Source organism: Zonotrichia leucophrys, chromosome 10 (assembly GCF_028769735.1).
Source record: "Zonotrichia leucophrys gambelii isolate GWCS_2022_RI chromosome 10, RI_Zleu_2.0, whole genome shotgun sequence".
In the NCBI taxonomy this organism is placed as follows: domain Eukaryota; kingdom Metazoa; phylum Chordata; class Aves; order Passeriformes; family Passerellidae; genus Zonotrichia; species Zonotrichia leucophrys.
Genome location: NC_088180.1, coordinates 16,136,234 through 16,156,853, shown reverse-complemented (window position 1 = coordinate 16,156,853; position 20,620 = coordinate 16,136,234). Strand labels below are relative to the sequence as shown.

Genomic DNA, 20,620 nt, shown 5'->3' with positions numbered 1-20,620 from the left:
TCTTCTAGTTGGGAATATTGGCTGCAATTTTTCCTTCCTGATGGTTCTTTTCTCTCACTTATAAAATACATATTCTGTTATGATTTCATCTGTCTAAATAGAGGGATTCAGATAAACTACTTCCACTACTGCATCAAAGCATGATCTAAACGTCTGGATATGAATCAATTAAATTCTCCTTTTCACTTTGAAAAACTTGCCAGAGGAATAGCTTTCTTTCCCTATTAGTTGTTTGAGAGTTTGAGAGATTTTCTTTATATTCAGGTCCCTATAAAAAATCAGTCCAAGGACAGTTAATTTGGAAATCTGTAGGGTTTTTTAATGCCCATAAAATAGATCACGTTGTATTTTCTTTTATGACACAAGGTGAAAGCATAAGAGCCTCTAATATTGTTTTATGTTTGGTTCACTCTGAAATCAGAGAAAAAAAATCCAGAGAAAAAAGTCACTTTCCAAATTCTGTTATCCCTGCACCTACAAACAAAGGGGGTTATTGAAACTCCGTGCTAACAAGGCTTCAGGTACCAAAAAAGAAAGTTGTGCCTTCCTCAAGCATCCCCACAAAAGGAAGTGATCAGTCTTCAAAGCAACTGATAATTCATGGACAGAAAACAACAATGCTCAACCCAATAAAAGCAGCTCTTCTGCAGTGAGTTGGAAATCTGACCCCATTCCCAATAGCTGCCTGCAATAAAGCATGGAAAATCATGAAGCAGCTACCTGGCACTTAATACTGGGTTATTATTAGAAAACTATTTTCTTGTGAAGAAAAAGAAAAAAAAAAGTAATTTTCTTGTACAGCTAAAAGAAAAAAGCAAATAACATCCCTTTCACCTTTTAAAAATACTAATGGCTCTATATTGAGTTTATTTGCAGCTGAAGTAAAAAATACACGGGACAAACCTTCCCTAGGTGCAAAATGATATTGCTCTGTGGGCTTCAGTGTAGCTATTTTCATTTATTCCAGGTCTGGACCTGGCAGAGGAATTTTTAAATTTTTTTTTTTTTTTTTCCCCTGGAAAGGTAACAGCTGCCAGCAGCAAAGCCAGAAACATGCAGTTTCTGTTATATTTTGCTTTCAGATGAAATGGAATGTCTTCGGGGAGCCCAGAGGCATGCTAATGAGACAGGTTCAATGGAGATGGACACACTGAGGCAGCACCTTGGCCCCTGCTCTGGCTGCCCTGCGTGCGGAGCACGGCTCGGCGGCTGGAGAGGTGCCCTGAGGGGCATGGGAGGATTTCCATTGCACTGGGATTCTTGCTTATGAACTTTCATTAACACAGGGTTAATTTCTAAGGACACCAACGAGTCAAAATGTCTTGCAATTGTTCCAGGACTGCTACACAGAGACGTTTTTCTATCCAAAAAAAAAAATTATTTGGATTCGTGCAAATGTATTTTGTTTGCGAAGGGGAATATTGAATGTTGGACTTGTTTTAACTCAGCAAATACTGTAATATTAATGTATTCACTGAGTGGATTAGGAAATTTATCTTGTAATTTGTTGCTGCTACTAGTTGTCATTTTTGATTCCTGGAAAAATGAAATAAGATTTAACTTCAAAAAGTTCTTCTTTATTATCTAATTAAATAAAGGTGGCAGATTAATTGACTAATTGGTGTTCATGTATAGATGGAGACATATGGAAAGGATTTAAGATTAGACATATGGAAAGGATTTCTAAGATCTGTAAGACTGTGAGCAGCATTTTATCAGATGTTTTGTATACAACACGTGACCTGCACAAAATGCTGCATTCAGCATATACGCCAGATTCATAAATGGGTACATCTGAAATTCAGCCTCGTGGACATATTCACAATCAGCAAAGATGCAGACTAGTAATTCCATTTTGGACACAAACACAGCAACAAGGAGGAATCTTAAATGCACACTAAAGTGCCATAATAAATAGTGATTTTTAATTTTTTTTTTAGGGACAGACCTTACCATTCATGCCCACACTGAGTTATACACAAACGCTTGAAAAATACCCATTCAAGCGGGTGGCAGCACAAAAGTGCCAGACTCTGAGTAAGATCTCAGCTGGCTGAGTTCAATGTGCACACAGAGGAACAAGGAGGGAAGGTGTGGGGATTTAAGCCACTCCATTTCAGCATTAATTCACAGGGAGGTGGTCTAGACAGCGGAACTCAACGCCGCAATGTACACACAGAGCCAACAGATACAACCACGCTCGCAGCAAAAAAAGAAAAAGACAGAGTCAGACAAGCCTTGCTAGAGAAAAACAGTTACATTCTGTTAGGTTAATGGGTTGCAATATCCCTGCCACATCTGCAATGGTTTTAGAGGATTTATACCTGTAGTGAAGCAAACGATGACCGCATTGCATTATCGTCTTTCAAATAAATACAATATATTCTTGAAATACTGCTTTGGTCAAGTGCCTGGGATTCTTGTTCGACTCCAGCAAAGATTTTGACTGCAACTCAGAATTGCAATGCCTATTTGGGAATTATAATAGAGCAAATCGCCACAAGGAAAAAAGTGGATGCTTTCATAAAAGTCTATGTCATTGCTACTCTGAAAATGACACTTGAACTTGGGATTTGTGTAAATGCTGTGATGAAATCTTAAAACACTGTAAGAATTTATCAGCTAGAGAACTCTTCACAATGGGCCAAATCAGTAAAGATGGCATTCTTTGTAAAGTTATCACCTAGAAAAAGGAGGTTTTTTCCCCAAATACAGGTAGAAAGCCAGCAGTCACACCATGCAGGTGCCAGTGCTGGAAGAGGCAGGTTTTCTGACTACATTGAAAAGAAACTCTATTCGTATATTTCAAATCACATGAAATAGAAATTGCCTCCATTAGTGATCTTGGAGCAGTCACAGCTCAATTCTGGAATTAGGATAATTTCTTACAGCCTCACCCAATACTCCTGAGGAGTTTACCATGCCATGATACCAAAACAATTAATTTTTCAGCTCCTGGTGCAAAGGGCCCACAAATAAGGGATGATTTGAAGACAGGACTCAGTTTATTCTCTGGAATGTGGGTACCACATTTTTCTGGCTGTACCATCCCCTGCATACTTGACCCAACTGGGATATTAACTCTTAGCTGAAATATACCCAGACACCCACAGAGCCCTTAAACAATGAATAAGAAATTTGAAGATACTGATACTTTCCCTCAATTTACTTTTCTGGAAGCAGCAAAATATCCCAGTTTGTCAAATTTAAAAGCCTTAACCCTTCCTAATCCTAACCATAACCTTAACCTAGCCCCAGACCCTGGCTCAGAGAGCCCTGCCTGCAAATCAAAAAGAATAATTCCATCAAAGCTCGTGATACTTTGCTCTTGTTTTATCTCCAGGAATTTGCAAAGTCCCACACTCATCTTGGCTGCTGCCTCCCTGTTTTTTCTGCTGCACAGCCCCACTCCAGCTGAAAGCAGACAACAACACCAGAAACTGGGACATTTCTGAGTGTGACACCGAGCACTCCTGACCCCAACCCCAAGTCCAGCCTAACTGAGCTTGGGAACTGAAGGGAGATTCACAGATTAGTCATGCTTTTTGTTCACCTGTCTGAAAACTGCAAAAGATCCCAAACCTGGACCTTATTCCTAACCTTAGGTAGGCATGGGAAACATCTGCCAGCCTCCAGCACAGAATGGGAGAGCAGACAGCAGACAAAGCATAGGGGTTCAAACCAGCACGCCCAGAACAGGGCTGACTATGGCAAACCTTTTATTAAAAGCATCTCAGATTTTATATTAAATAATTTAGCAGCTCTTACTTAAAGAAATATAAGAAAACATGCATAAACTAGTCTCATAAAAACCTAATTTTATGTAGTGAACACTGTGTGCTAATTTCCCTATTGTTAGCAGGAGTATAAAACATCTCAATACTCTGTGAGGCACTGAAATAGGCAAACTAACATAAAAAATACACTAATAATACTGTTTATAATTTCTGCCTACTCCTTATATAATAACTAAAGAAAGAAAGGGGAAATACAGGTTGGGAAATCTTATTTTTGAGAGGTTATAACCCAGCCTTTGTGTTCACTTTCACGATAAGCCCAAATTTCCTTCTCAAGCCTACACTTAAAACAAGAGAGAAGCAAAAGATTGAATCAAGACTCTGTGAGTTATGAGGAATACTGTATACATTAAAATAAGAATTAATAATGCCTCAGAGGATCTTAAAAACTGTTGACAGACCCATGTGTCCCCCTATCCAGATATGTCCATGTGTGTTGTTTCCAAATGTGAGATTTAACTAAGTCTGTCAGGTACCAACTCACATTTTTCTTATTTTCTGTCACGTGCATCAGCCAGTCCTTTCCTCTAACAAAGGAACCACAAATTGTTGTGGAGGTGACTCACTAGAAATACATCCCAAGGATGAGTTTGGGGAAAAAAAAAAGAAGGAAAAAAAAAAAGAAAAAACATGAGAAAAACAAAACTATCCCTGTTGTAGCTGTGTTCTCTGATTTTGCAGAACTCTGTGTTTTCCTGCAATCCCACCCAGGTTGCCCATTCCCAATTTACAGGGCCCGCACGCCTCCCCATGCACCAGCTGCGGCAACTGAAAGTAATTATCACTCCAGACACAATAAGGTGTTAAAGGTAGTGGCGAGCATTTTGTGCAAAAAGAAAAAAAAATTAGGAAGGAGGGAACCTGATGAAAGGAGATTAGTGTCTGTTAGTCTTTTGGAGAGGAACAGGGGACAGCAAAGAGGGGAAGAGAAATAATAAATAACCCCGATCCTTAGGGAATACTTGCATACGTGGCAGACAATGAAATAAAAGTTTTCTTTGAAGAGCGAGTTCCTTTTCGGATGAAGTAAGCGGCACCAAAATGAAATCACAGAGTTATGTTACAGCTGATGTATAACTGATCAAAAGAGCAACAGGATGGAGTTATGAGAACAGAGGTTGGGAAAAACAGAATTAAACCAAAACACACTTCTTTGGAAAATAACCTACGGGACCCAGGGAATGGGGATAGCCACTGCCGGGCAGCTCACGGAGCCTGGCAGCTCGTTCAATACCTGTCCTGAACTTCTCCTGGGGGTGGGAGGGAAAGGGAACAGACAGCACACGCAGGAGGGAAAATCTTACTGGAAAAGTTGTCAGAGGCAAGGCAGGGAGGGCACGGAAGAATAGGAGTTCGCTCCCAGGAACGGCAGCGAGGTCGGATCCGTTCTGGCTCTCTGTCTCTTTCCAGGGGATCTAATTTGCAGTGAAGCCCCTGGGACTCCTATCCCCGGCACTGGTAGGAATGAGATCACAGCCTGAGTATTTGTTCTACATTTTCCAAGAAAGTAGATTTTAGTGCAGCAAAGGACTCACATAAGGATCTCTGTGAATGACTCAGGAACGCACACACCGAGAAATGTGCGGGAGCTGTAGAAGGGAATTTTTTTAAAGTCAGTTACATTTCTGCAAGGGGTAGAAGTTTATTTATTTATATAGGTAATAGCTGCTCATTCTTATCCTACTTTCACAAGTTTTTTCCTCTGAAGTTATTCCACTGATGATTTAATGCCTGCTGAACAGCTTTTCCAGGCATGGTCAGCTCTGCTATGGGGTAGTGTCCAGCAGCTATAGATGAAACTGATGATAACCCCTTCAGCTAACACAAAAACCTGCAATACAGGCTGTAATCAAGAATACCCAGTCTTTTCAGTGTGTAAACCCCCACTTTAGCTGTCTACCTCCTAATTTCTGTGATAAGTTCTGGATTCTGATGAGTCTCCTCTTTATTTAGTGAAGCACAAGTAGAATCGGACATGGAGCAATGTGAAATATTTCCAAAGAAATTGCACCCAACTTGTCTGCATTGTTAGAAGCTTCCAATTCAACAGAGCTCACAGCTAAAAATACAGAAATTGCAGTCTATGGAGCATTCAAAGCAAGGACTGGTTTGTACAGCTGTAAACTAATGTACATGTTTTCACACAGATTTTCTGCATTTGAATAGCTCTGACTTCAAGCTACACAAACCTTTCCACTTGTCTTTTGTACTGGATATTTGTGAATGCTGTAAAATCCCCAGCTTTGGAAATGTGACCAGTTACAAATTTAAGCGAAGAGTTGCGATTTGGTTTGGGTTTTGTTCACAAATCTCTGCAAACCAAATGACACCCTTATTGGCAGAGCGAAATAACCTCTCCAGTGCCCCTCTGCAAAACATCTTCCAGCCTCATGGAGACAGGAATTAGCTCAGATGTTCCAGAGCAAAAAGAAACACCCAGAGCCAACTGGAAAGCATCACATACAGCACAGCAGGCCTGCAGCATCGACTCTGATGTGTCCTTGACACATCTTCTCTCTTGGTGGTAGAACAAAGGTGCTATCAACAGGTGATTCAGGGAGGGAGAGGCAGCACATGTGCATAAATATATAAATATATATACACACACACATACACACATGGAAGTCTAGTGCTTCCTGAACCAGCTTTCTGCTGCTGCCTGCTTTATTTCTAATTACTTCCCTCATCAAAAATATAATGATGAATCACCTTAGCAGGCAGTCAGCTGCAACTGAAGCAGGATGATGCTCCCCAAACTTCTTTTGGGAGTATAGGAATTTACTGATTACACTCTTCCTTTGGAAGTTTGTTCCCTCAGTAGAAATTCCTGCTCATTTCCTCTACCCACTTTTTAATCTCAGAAATTATTCAGTATGTATTGGGACATCAGGATGTGGCACTTGGGGACGTGGTTTAGTGGTGGACCTGGCAATGCTGGGTCAGTGCTTGGAATTTATGATCTCAGAGGTCTTTTCCAGCCTTAACAATTCTGTGGTTCTAAGCACAAGCTGACTGTTGTTTGTGTTGCTACACAGCGCTATCAGTTCAGTTCATTTCCATATCACTGGTGTTAGAATTTTATGGGATAAATCAGGCACATATACCATATTCAATGGCTATGTGTTTTCAGTTTCTGAAGCTAGAAAAAAAATTAAGAAGAATTTTTAAAAAGAAAAAAAAATCAGGACATTAGGCAATCTGCAGAAGGGATTGTAAATAAGAATAAATTTGTTTATGGCTTTTATTCATTGTGAGGACAAGCTACTTTATATGGGCCAAAGTAAATAAAAATACTGGATGGTATAAAAGGTCTAGTAAAGAAATGTCTGGAAGAGGTTGAGGCTACTGATTTTGTTTAAGGGTCTATCTCCTTCAAATGCTTGTACTTGCAGGTAACTCATGTTGAAGTGATCAAAGTTACCTTTACATGCACACATTGACACAACTGGCCTCAAAGTCACCTGAAGTGCGTGAAAACATTAATTGACACAAGGGTGAGTACTAAAAAAGGAGCTGTTGTGGACTCAAAACTGTGTAGCAGTGCTTGAAAGCTATAAAAGTATAACATAACACAGGCATTAAACAATTCCACGTTGTTAACACAGGCCATTACACTGATGCCCTGCAATGTTTCCTTTGCCACTTCTCCCATATTAAGAGAATGTTTTTCTAGACCTTCATCATTCCCTGAAGCAAAAACTGCTGTCTGGAAAGAACAAGACCCAAAGCATTATTTGTACATCCACAGGCATGAAAGGCACAAACAGCATTCAGTTCCTCCTGACTGAGACAGAGAGCACACTACAAAATCTCCAGAGCGATTCCTTCCCCAGCACTTTCACTAAATATTCAAACTGGGGAGAAGATTTTCAGAATTATACAGGGAGGAGTCCAAAATTCTGTTGATCAACAGCCAGCAATTCAGATATTAAACTGTTTGTGATCCATCACTTCAGTCTTTTTCTGAACTTGCCTCATGGGGAAACACTACAAAATAAAACTTCAATACTCCCATAAGCTCCAAATAAAGCTTTTCTCTTTGATTGCCTCTATCTCATCTGTCTGCTTAGATTTGTGTGCCTAGTTAAGTGAATACAGAAGACCATACACTTGAAATGAAAACTACACAGAGTACACTCTTGACTTGTTACCATAATTTACCTTCTAAGTGGAACCTCTTATGAGCCTACTCAATTATATTTAAAATGACTGCACCTTTATTTCAACACAGTGTACACGCTGAACCTGCGGTCGAAAATCCTGAGCTGATGTAAAATTGCAGAGCCTCATCAAAATTCATAGGGGATTCCTGACTTACACCAGCCCACACAGGGCCCCCAGAACCCATCACACTGCAATGCTTCTCCCATGGGGAACAATATTAGTGTTAAGCAATAAAACCAAGTTGGTTTTACGTCTAATGCTGATTTCTTTTCTGATATGATAGTTTAGTTTATGCTTTTTCATGCAACAATACCTTGAATACATGGCAGGTTTACACTGAAAAACACGGTTTAAAAATACTTGTTAAATGCTGAAGGCTTGACAGTTCCTTTAAATAATACTGGGGGAAAAAAATGCACAAGAACATTTTGGTAGTGGAATGAAAAATGCTGCAGTTTACAGCAGTATGTCACTGAGAAATTAGTATAGATTTTTTTTTTTTTTCCCCAGGACTACTGTCAGGGCTGGCAGGCCTAAAATTAGACATACCAGGTATGCACTTCACAGTGTCCCTCAGGTCTGGCTGTCAGCTCCCTGGGAACAAGATTCCTGTATATTTCAATACCCTTCCTGCTCCGTGGATCCCCAAGAACAAAGCCAACGGGCAGAGGCAGCACTTCATGACACGCATCTCTGCGAGCAGGAAACAACCCATCACCTTGGGGGCTGCTGCCCAGGGGCTGCCTATTTAAAAAGCAGCATTTGGAAATAAAGAAATTTTTAGATGGAATCCGGAATAGCAGGAACTGAAAGGCGGGGGACTGAGCTGTTTTGAAATATTCAGTACTATTTTGAAGTGATAATCAGATATGAAGCGAAAAAATAAATCAATGAGTTCTCCAGTGATAAACTATCAATATTAACTAAAGGTCAAGAACAGTCAGATTTTGTTTGTCTTAGACATTGCTTTTTGCAGTTGACATTAATTCATTTGAAACCTGCACCATTTGCCACTGCTTCTTTTTTTTTTTATTTCCATTTTTGGAACAAAACCTGACTGTAGGGTCTCATTTACTACATCATTTACCTTTTTCCAATTACACAAATGACTGAAGTTGACAGTGGCATGTTTTTCAGTATAAATATGATAATTTACTACTGGGAAAGAGATAACATGATCCTCTTTATTCTGCCATGCTCTGCTTGCAATGCTGCGCAGAATCTTAATTGAAAGATTTTTAAATAGTAGCTAAAATATTGTTTAGGTTTTGTTGTTGTTTTGTTGTGTTCTTTTAAATAACAGCTCTTGAAGCATTTTCTTTTCTTCTACTCTGTGTCCTTTTGCTCCTGCTTTTCATCCATTCTGGTATAACCGACTCTGTCTGGATCATGAGTTATCATTGGCTGCCAGTGGAATGCTACAGTGCAATTTGTCTTATTGAAACATGGGCTAGCCCCACATGGCTGCAAAGAATCATTCACTTTCTAATAAATCAAACATTTGGTAAAATTCCTTCTTCTCTGACATGAAACGGTAGGACAGACAATGCCGCCTGTGAACTGAGAGGAGATGGTGATAAAAACGCCTTTTTTGTTCAGCGCTACTGAATTATTTTGTGATTAGTGAATTGCAACTACCAAATTCAAGCTCGCATCCTTGGCTGGTATTTTTTTTTCCCTTTCAAATTCAATCACTGTACTGTTTGTCTACTGTAAATAGAATGTTTCTGCACTTTACATAATTATCAACATTGTTTTTCCATTTAACAGAGAGAAAATCCTCGCCCCTTCATAATCACTGCAAATTTTGCCATGAAAACACAAAATTCTAAAGCCATGCTATTATGTCTCTGACAATCTTGGAAAAATATTTGTCTGATAGAAGGCTCAAAATTATGGAATATGAAAGGCTCAAAGAAGAAATAAATTTTTTTCTTGTAGCTAACTAAAACTTTGAAAGTTACCATGAGAGTCGCTTCTCTGCAGCTGCAGCTTTTCTGCCCAATCTTTGGAAGTCGGGTTATCTGGAGGGGACATCTGGGATTTCTAACAGTAATTACAACACATTTTGAACTGCGGAAGTGACATTATGGCTATCATCTCCTCAGGAAGAACGATAAGCCAGGATGAATCCTGAGAGTCCATCAATCCCCACCAACTGCATCTGAGCCGAGTGTTAGGCTCGTGCATTAAGTTCCTCACATGAGATCTTTTAGGATGGCTTTATTACTTCTCACGTTTTATGCTGGTGTTAGGGTCTCTTAATGCCGCTAATTCTATCTGCTAAGATGTCAAACATCCCCCGTCAGGAATGTCGTTCCTAAAACATCCAGACATGTCCGCCGAGCCAAAGCTGCCTTTTATCTTATGATTTAGGAAGGGGAGGGAATTATGGCTCCCTTCTACCAGTTTATGATCCCAAGATTTAGAATCTGCACAGAATCTGTACCATATGTTTGACCACAGCCTGCACAAACTTTGCTCGGAACACAGTCCTGTAAGGCAGCCCAAACAACCCCGTGGTGCTGAGAGGTGGCAGGAGGGGGAATTTCCATCAAAGGCTGGGTATGGCTATAAAACAGCAGTGACAACCTGCAGGAAGCACTGGGGCCCTTCCATAGCAATGCAAAAACAAACTCCATGGAGTTTACGGAGTCACAGCTCAGCCACAGACATCTTTAGGACACAAAGGAAGGCAGGACCCTTCAGGAATCCCACATCTCGCTGTTCTCCCAGCAGCAGAGCAGTGTCAGCTGGTCACATCTGGATCCAACAAATGAAAAAAGACACTTCACCATGTCTTGGAGACTACCTGAGATCCTTCTGTCTGGTTTGAAGGCAGGTTCAGCTTCTGCCCTGGCTAAGGTTTGTGTTTGAGCAAGAGACATGCCACTAACACCAGTAAAACCAGTTCAGCAGCAGTGAACTGAACTCTCTCTACTGGAGAGTTCAAGAAAATGGGAAATGGTGCAAAAACTACTTTTTTAGGTTCCCTGACTTTTAGACACATGGAAAGGAGCTTCCCTTGAGAATAAATTTCATGGAAGACTTGCAAGAGCTTGTAGTGCTGAGATCAGGCAACAGGGAATTCTGCTGGAAATTCTCTGCCAAATCTGGTTTGTCACCACAAGATCAGAAAACTTCTTATATGCTTCCATAGGCCAGAACCAGACCCCAAACGTAGGAACATCACCTATCATTAAATCCCCTCCAGACTGCAAATCTGTGATCAAATATTTAATGCAACACCTGGGAATTTGTTAGCGAGAACCAAAACCCAAGGCAATAAAGGATTTAGCAGTTTGCACTGCTTTTGGCATGGCATTAACTAAGGTCAAGGTCAATTTTGGCTGAGTCTCTACAATTTTTATGATTTTAAAAAATCTTTACATTTCTCTTCCCCCTTCAATTGCAATTGCAATAATTGTATATATTAGCAACAGGGTCTAATTTGAATGAGTTTCCTTTGATTTAGCCTGTTTACATTTAAATCATATATCAGTCTAATTCAAGCACTTTACTGGCATCTATGCAGGAAAAGTCCATCTATTTCCAGTCATTCTTTTGATGTAAACAAAATCTTTGTCCTGCAGCTATATCTTAACTAGGTTAGGAGACACAACAGCTATGTAATGGTATCGTGTGTGCTTCAGTCACTGCATATATTACTTTTGCCAACCTGTAAGTAAATTAGCACCACCAGCAGTCTACCTAGAGTGGCTTAATCACAGGCAAATTCGAGTCCCTATCCCAGCAGTGTTACTTATAGCCAGCCTGATCCCAAGGCACCAAGAAACCTCCCTGACCCCTCTGCCTCATCTGTAAAGTGGGGATAACAATATGGGGTGGAAGAAGGATGTACTGGCAATATTTGTGAAGTGCTTTGAAGATGCTGAGAGTGCCAAGTGTTATCATGGCTTCTAAGCTCTGAAATGTTTGATATCATTATGTGCACACATAATTTTTAATGGTAATTCAGAGCGCAAATTAGAGATGATATTTACATTTCTTCCAGGCAAGCTTAATTTCCAGTTATCAAGGAAAATATCTATTGCACAAATAGGGTATCAGCTATTCAAAAGTTCCCTCAGGGCATACCAGTTCTATAGCATGCCATTTTTTTTTAGCTGTCCATGAGATGACAGACTGTAGCAGTTCCCTTGGAGGTATTATGGATTACTGATGAAACAATAACCAGAAGTAATATTTTCCCATCAAAACTGGAGCCTGGGGTTTTTGTTGTTGTTGTTGTTATTTTTCTCCTAACAACACATGCTTTCAGAAAGACTTTGCCTTCATTTATATGTAATTTGCAATCCTATACAAACAACCCCTGAAAATATAATTAAATTCATAATGGACTTTTTTTAAGCAAAAGTCTGTAATTCACTTCTGTTGAAAACACAGAATTGTCAGTCTTTGGACTTGGAAAATTTAGTATTTCTGTTTGCTAAAGAAAATCATCTATGGTTGGATTTGTTTAGTAGACAACTTCTACTGCAGCTTCTACCCTAAAGAAGTCTTGGGCTTTTGAAAAAGACATAACATTTTAAAAAACATGCATAACATACATTTAAAATATAATGAAAATAAATTAAAAGACAAAAAGAGAAAAGACTGAGCAGAAGCAATCCTGTCTAGGCTGTTCATTAGTGACACAAGAGAAGATGGTGCAGTGCACAGAGCCCTGGTTAAAATACCCCATGTTACAGTAAATTACCAGAACACAAACCCATGAAGACAGAGCAGTGCTTAACTCATTCTGAAGCCAGGAAGAGTTGGTCACCTAAATGCTTCTGGAGCTCTGAAAGGTAATCTCTGTGTCTGAGTTTCCCCACCAGAAAACATACACAGTATATATCTAAGATAAATATATAACATAGAATATAAAATATAGAATATGATACACAATATAACACAAATGCTCCTTGCAACCAAAATTCCATTAAATGTCAGTATATCAGTGACAACGAGGACCACAGAAGTGTTTGAATTTCCTTTCCTATACTCCTTTACCTATTCACCTGCAAAAATATGTAATATAATGGAATCACAGAATTCCAAAATAGCTGAAGCTGGGGAAAGGCAGCTCTGGTGCTTCCCTATCCAACTCAAGCAGAGCAGGTTGCCCAAGGTTGTGTCCAGCTGAATTTTGATTTTCTCCAATGCTGGAGGTCCCACAGCTTCTTTGGGTACATGCTCTAATGTTGCCCAGACTCACAGGAAAGATTTTCCTAGGTTTAAATGGAATTTCTTTAACAACCATTTGCTACATTAGCCAGAAGCCAAAAGTCCAAACACCACCTCGATAAAAAGTTCAAATAGCCAGCAAAGCAATAATCAGAAATTATGCATTTCCATGTGTGTGTGTATCTTAAACCTCACATCCTCAGCTCTGCAAACTGACCAGTGTGTGGTCACATCCTCAGGGTCCAATTCCCTTTCCAATCTTGCCACACTGGAGCCAATACTGGGGACAACACACTTCCATCTGAATGCCTTTCAAAGTATGGGGGAATTCTGGAGATACACCTGATTTTAATACATTACGATCACTGCTGCATGTCTCAGTTAAAATCCTGACAGCTGGTTTAATTCATGTCTAGATTCTCTGAAACTTTCTATTATTTTCTCCACATTCAGCTTACCCCAAATGCCCAGACTTCCTTCAAAAAAGCTGCAAAATACACACATTTCAAACTGGGAAAGCAGAGATACAATGCAGTGGGACTGTCAGACTCAAGAATCTCAACTAAAACATGTTCAAAATAAATAACTTGTCAGGATGTGTACACTACATCGGCATCAGGGAGATTTATTGAAGGTTAGTTTAACACTCTTCTGTCTGAAGCAGTGAGGGTGGCTGAAGATCCCAGCCTGCCATGTGCCCTGAGTTTTCATGTGCATGGCCACACTCTTTACTTTGGGTTGCACAGATGATGATGCTGGGCAGCATTTCAGGATTTTTCTTTGAAGACTGATTCTGCTTGAGTTTAGTGTTCCTGTCCTCCACAGCCAGCAGAGCTTCTGGTTTTCAGTTCTCTTATTTTTGTTTGATTGTTTCTCTGTGAGATCCAGAGATCCCAGTGTCTCCTTTTCCCTGTAACCTTTGTTTCTCTCTGCCTCTGTTCTGACAGTGAAAATGCTGTGCATTATACAGACCCACCCAGTAACACTAAAACTGGGGGAGAAAGAGAAGAGGGAAAAAAGGGTTGTCTATCAGACCCTTCATGTTTAGTTACTTGAATGTGTAACATTTAAAAAGATATCTGAAATAAAGGCCTCTCTATTCAAACAATGTGTGCATCAAACAATTTGGGACCTTGGGAGCTCCTGGCCAATTGCTACGAGTTTGCTCTCCCCTCACTCAAGGGAGGTCTGAAATGTCAAAATCTTCTGTCATCCCACTTGTCACATCACATCCCACAAAGGAACATGGAAGCCATCATCCACTCTGCTGTTTATTGTCATGAAACCCCATAAATACTCACTCTCCATAAACAGTAACAGCCCAATTAAAGCACTCTTTACCAAGCGTGATCATTTTCAGACAGAAAGTATTGATTCATCCACCTATGGGCACTGCATAGAAACATCTCTTAATGAGAATGATAGTGACCTCCGAACTCTGCTCTTTCACCCTGTAATATACTCTCTCAATTTTCTGTTAAGTGGTCTAGTGGCACATCAGCAGAGATGGAAAGACACTCTGATTCTTTAATGTCGACACTGGAAGGCTCGCAAGGAATGCTCAAATCTTCATTGTAATGGGAGGTGAACAGAAAGGTCACTTATATGCAGGGCTTTCAGCTTGTTTGACAAGGCTTCTTTAATAAGTGAAACCTTGTTGGGGTGCACTTGTCCATCAACTGCCTTTGCCACTCAGCTCCGACACAGCCAAACACAAACAGTCCCTGCGCATCGCCCGGCTCTGGACTCGCCTCACCTGCCCACAAACCCTTGGCAAAACTCACAGCTCGGTCAGCTGGGGGTGTTTCAGCACACCAGGGTAGGAAGCAAAAGAGACCCTTGGTTTTATACTCTTCAGCAGCTTAAATTTGTGAGCTTACTGCGTGTGTAATTGACAGCAGACACGGAGCACTAAACCGGCGCATCCGTTACTTTGATTAATCCTCCTTTGGAGTGTGATATTGTTTGATATACAGTGCAGGGCTGACACAGGTTACTGTAATGCCACTTTACCAAACAGATTACAAAATTGTGCAGGGAGTATACAGCGCTCGTGCAGATAAATACACACAAGAGGAAATTCTAACAGCTTTTAATTTCCATGCTTTTCAGTTTTATTGTTGTAAATGCAACTCTTTATAGGACTAATGACACAGGCTGGCTCGACTGAGTCAATTACACCAGTAGGCACTTGGATCAGATATTTCTCCTGCTTTCCATTTGCACTGTCTACGCTTCTGATATTTGACTAAATTACATTGCACCGTGGTGCATTGGCACTTGCCATATGTTATATCTCAGAGCATTTTAAAGGACAATAACAAAAAATAATAATATACAACATGTAGTTCAAAGTGGGGACGCAGGCAAGAGTGTCAATCATTATGAGCTACATTCAGCAAATAGCCCGGAGTGTTGCGTTCCCGTGTCCTCTAATCTGTGCTGGTGTTAAATGAGTAGGAAAGTTGGTAAGGATGCCAGGGACACTGACTGCTCTCAACTGTGTGGGACTACTTGTGCATGTCTGTGAGTGCGTGTGTTTGTTTGTTTTGGGGCAGGAGGGATATTTGGTGAATTTTAGTGCTCATGAAAGTTAGACAGCAACAGCACCATCTGTCCTACCACACAGAGTGCCGCAAACTTCCTCCACACAGATCTGCCAATGCACTTCAGCTCTGACCTCCAACACCCCTTCAATTCCAGTAATGAGTCTACAGCATCTCTTGAGAAGAAACTGTCAATTGTTCTGATTTCTGCTAAACTGTGTTATGCTTAGCAGTGTGGGCAACTGCCCACTAGTGACTAGCCTGGGGCCACTAAACTCCAATCCCAACCTTGCCTTCTGGAGGTGAAGAGCTGCTTTAATATACCCAGGCACCATTTTATATGCCCTATCTCCTTTATACTTCACTCACACATCAAAAGTAAGCAGAAAAATATCTGCATTTAAAGTGAACTCAGAACAAGTCATAAGGTTTTGTGTCTCCCCCTTCAGAACTTTCTCTGATCCTGGGAATTTCTGGTTCTAAACTCTGGTGCAGAGTACCCAAGGATGGATCTGTCCATACAAGACAGTTTGCCAGGTATATATACCGCAGGATTTAGTTCCATGATGGGGTGGCAAGATGCACCACGTTTGTTCAGAGAAAACTCTACAATGTTGACAAAATTAGATTTGTATATCACTGTGTCTTCCCTTAATTTGACTCAAAATCCACTCAAAGCACTTTAACTGTGACAATCCCTAAATTTGTTACCCACACAAGCACATGACAGTTCTTATAATAACCATTAAGAAATAAATAAAGCCATTCTTAAATATATGAATGTTCTCCCTAAACCTTCCTTTCCCATGTTTCAGGTACAACTTAGATCTGTGTCTTTTTCAGTCACTGTTTCTAAATGGCAACTTCCTAACATTGATATTTGTGCAGTAGTGCTGCTCTGAGTTTTCACATTTGATGGCAACAGAGGGAAGCTGGGCTGTACTAATGAACTAAGAATTTGCCAGACTTGATTTGGTTCATAGTTGCTAAAGATGTTGTGTGATCAAATCATTGGGTTAGACATTTCAAGAGGTGATGCAAGAAATTATGATGATTTGGGGTAATTTTACAACCTCAAAGATTTGATTTTACTCTTTACTCGGTTGGCTAAAATGTGAGGCTTTACATTCCCTTCCAAACGGGTTAGCCTCAAACGTTTTAATTATGGATATTATTATCCACAAGGATGTTAAAACTCTCTCTAAATCTTGCTCTCAGATCTGGGAATGGAGATCTGCAGCTCAGGGTGAACATTTGGCTACAGCAGTTTTGACCAAATTAAATGAATGAACGATATTAACAAGTAATCTAATTAAGTGCATATTACTATGTTTGTGTATATTCCACAGTCCATGCCACCTACCATAAAAGTATTAGAGCTCATCAGTGCAAAGAATATTGCCTTCAACTCCAGTAAAAGGAATAATTTCCCTGCAGGGCAGTAACACTCTTCAACGTGGCGAATAGCCACAGGCTGCGGGGTTGTGACTTTATGGTAAATAGCTGCCTCTTTCATCAACAGAGCAATGAATTGGAAGAGCCCCTGGTGAAATGTATGAGGGTAATTTGATTTCTTCAGGTATAAACATGCAACCCACTCGTTTTCAGGCACCGCTAATTAGGCTGGGTTATCCAGATGCCTTGGGGTAATTATTTTGGCTGTACTTACTGATAGCTGGGAGGGTTGCGAATGTCAGCCGTGTTCTTTCCCACCTTTGGCCACAGTCCCAGTGATTCATACCGCAGTGATCCCGAGCTAGCATCCCTTCTAAGGGGCATAATTCTACTCCCTCAATAAACATGTCTAATCCTCAGCTTCCATTAGGGTTACTTAGAGTTTTCTGACTGATGGTCAGACACACAGGCGAAGCAATGCCCCCATTTCTTTGTGTGCCTTTAAGTGAAAAACTGAGAGAGAAAGCTTGTTTCCCTTTGTTTTACATGTTTTTAAGGGCAACTATTTTTCAGCAATTCAGTTCAGTGAAAAAATTGTAGTAAATTACACTGCCCAATTTAAAGACAAAAAAAAAAAAGGAATAAAAACAGGTATATGCAAAGGCAGTTATTATTCCTAGTAATAAAATGTAGCTATCTATGGAGTAGGGCACCACAGAATTGTGCTCAGCCACACATTACAGCAATATCAAGTAATAAAGCAAAGCCCCACACTTTCAGACACTGAGACTGTGTGACCAAAACCTTCCGAATCACAGCATGTGCAGGATATGGTCAGGGCTGGAATATGACCAACAAGGATCTGATGTTAAAAATATTCTTGGTATTCCCAGCTAGACCATAACAGAGTCCACGGGAGATCACCTCTACATCACACCCTGATCTGTCATTTCCCTTAAGATGACATTCCTCCTTCCTTTGGGGGTTGGAACGAGATGATCTTTAAGGTCTCCTCCAACTCAAACCAGCAAGACTCTCAGAGAGCCACAAAGCCTCCTGCTCCAGCTAAAATCTGGGAAGCGGTGATGATCCAACTCCAGAGCCTTCAACACACTCAAATCACCCAGCAGCACAGCCTAGAGCTGATTCAGGGATGGGAACACAACTACCCTTCCCCTGAGCATATCGTAACAATTTTTGGGGCAGCACTGTGCCTTTTGGACAGCCTCCTGCTCTTCTGCTCGTGCACTGCAGCTTTATCCCGCAGTGTGAATATTCAGATGGTTTGGGCAATTCCTCCATCCCGCTTCACAGAGAGGGATTTTTCTCTCACTCCTTGGAAGCAAACTAAAGAGCAGGACACTGACCTGGACCTCCATGCCTGCACACACACGAGCAGCTCTGCTTCTCCCCAGTTCTGCTGCCGACACTGGTCAGATATTGTCATTTTCTCCAACCAAACCATTTACGTGACAAAGGGCTCCTTGTGCTGGGAAAGGCCACTCATGGGAGCAACAGTTTGCCAGTCCCTAGTGCTGATTTCTCTGCTAATAACACAAGGGGGATAAAGTGTTGTTAATATTCAAACCTCTGAGATTTATTAGCTTTTTGTGCAATGCACATTTGTAAGTGTAAATGATGCAGAAAATTCATGTACATGATAATCAATTAAGAGCAGTATTTTACACGAAAACCAAGACTCCACACACTGCATAAACGACATGCTTTACTCTAAATTGACCTAATACATTTCCAGGAATGTGTCAATTAAAATTTTAGCCTTTTGGAAGAGGAGGAGAAAGACTATGAAATCAAAGCTATTAAACACTGGGAATAAAATCAGAATATTGGTTTCCAGCTGGCACAGTAAGAGAGGCTAAAATTTTAAAGAAATAAAGAAGCCAACCAAAAAAAAAAAAAAAAGAAAAAGAAACAAAACAAACCCCAAACCCACAGAATCTGGTACTACTTGCTGCTCCCCCAATTTCAGACATTTCACTCTCCATTTTCCGATATTTTTTTGTTGGATTCTCCTGCTCTTGTTTCTTCTAACAAAGGGAGAATATAGGAGGCAAAACAGTACAGCCATTCCTTCACCCCTTCCCGGGACATATCCTTCATCCCAGGATATATAATGTATATATCATATATAACCCCTGATTTAGAGACACCTCCCTACCACATGATAGTTAAGTAACAAGGAAAAAGTTATTTTGAAAATGGCACAAACTCTTTCTATACATAACATCAACTATTCTGTAATACAGAGAAGGTCTTTCCACAGTTATGGTTCAAAATATTTCTATGCAACAAAATTAAATCCCATCAATGCTTTGCTCTTCTGTACTTTGTTTTCTTCCTGTGTTTTACCCAGCTCACAGAGAACATGACTGACCCCAGCCAGTTACTCTTTCAAGGTTTCTATGCCTTCTTTGTATGCAATGTTTAAACAGTATTTGTGCTAAAAAAATTAACAATAAAGCAAAAGAAACCACAAGACTTTTAGTATTTGACAGGAATTGCTAAAATCTACAAGTCTTGGAGAGGAGAACCTTCCCTTCCCAAAGCCTGCCTGCAACAGAAGAACTCTTGTGGGTACAGGAGAGCTTTTGAAAACAGTCTCTTAAAAATAATTAGAATTATAGAAATAATCAGTGCTCAGGAACCAAGAACCAGGCCCAAGAACTCAGATTTTCCTGTCAAACATTTGTTCATATGGACAGAAGGATCAGAGATACCAGCTCCCTCTACTAGGAATAAAATATTTCCATTTAATACGTCTGTTTCTTTCTAACTGTATTCCTGCAGATCCAGTGGGGAGATTATTTTAAAATTAATTAAGAGTTCATCCCAATTTTGAATGTCTGATTTTTTTCCCTCCAACAAATTCACCGCTGGATGTCAGCTCCTTCCCACCTCTTGCATCTTAAGCCCCTGAGCTCCAGCTAACATTTAAGAAACGGTCCATTTACAAGTTGTACGCTACATTTTTTTTTTTGTAGGCTGCTTCATTTGTAATTAAAATGCAAAAGGCAGGGATGGAGTTGACATTCCAAGCTAATTCCAGCTGGAGCCAAAGGACAACAAACGCAGCTGACCAGCCACAGAGGTGCAGCAGGATTTTTGCTTCACGCTTTCTGAAAAGCATTTGAACCCCTATCCAGTGAGGAGGGAAAATCCATTCAGTTCTTTTCATCAGCAATTGTCTTCCCCAAAATAGCCACCATTATCAACATTTTTGGGCTGGGGGAGGGAGTTACATATCCCATACACCCAGGGGCTGCTGCAGAAGAAAAACCGAAGGGAACAAAGCCAATTTTCATTAAAGCCATGGTTAATGGTGGCTTCTCAAAAGCGTCAATCATAAATTCCAAACCACAGCTGAATTCCACCATCCACTTCTGCAGCCCTACATTCCTGCATCTATAAATGTGGCAATATGGAGCAGTGGGAATTCATGTATGCTTGGGTTAGTGCACGTGTGGTTTTTTGGAGTGGATGGTGGTGGGGGTTTTCTTGGGGGTTTTT

The 20,620-nt window shown here is 40.4% G+C and overlaps 1 long non-coding RNA gene across 4 annotated transcripts in view; it reads right to left on the bottom strand.

Annotated features, from left to right (window-relative positions):
* The window catches only part of LOC135452402 (uncharacterized), a 270,903-nt gene that overhangs the window by 132,870 nt on the left and 117,413 nt on the right, over positions 1-20,620 (bottom strand). For 2 of the 4 annotated variants that reach the window (XR_010441606.1, XR_010441605.1), the window contains exon 1: positions 5,102-5,228. The exons of the other annotated variants lie outside the window; for them this stretch is intronic. This is a non-coding gene — a long non-coding RNA (uncharacterized LOC135452402). Of the gene's footprint in view, positions 1-5,101; positions 5,229-20,620 lie in introns of those variants that run through there. 4 annotated transcript variants of the gene reach the window in all.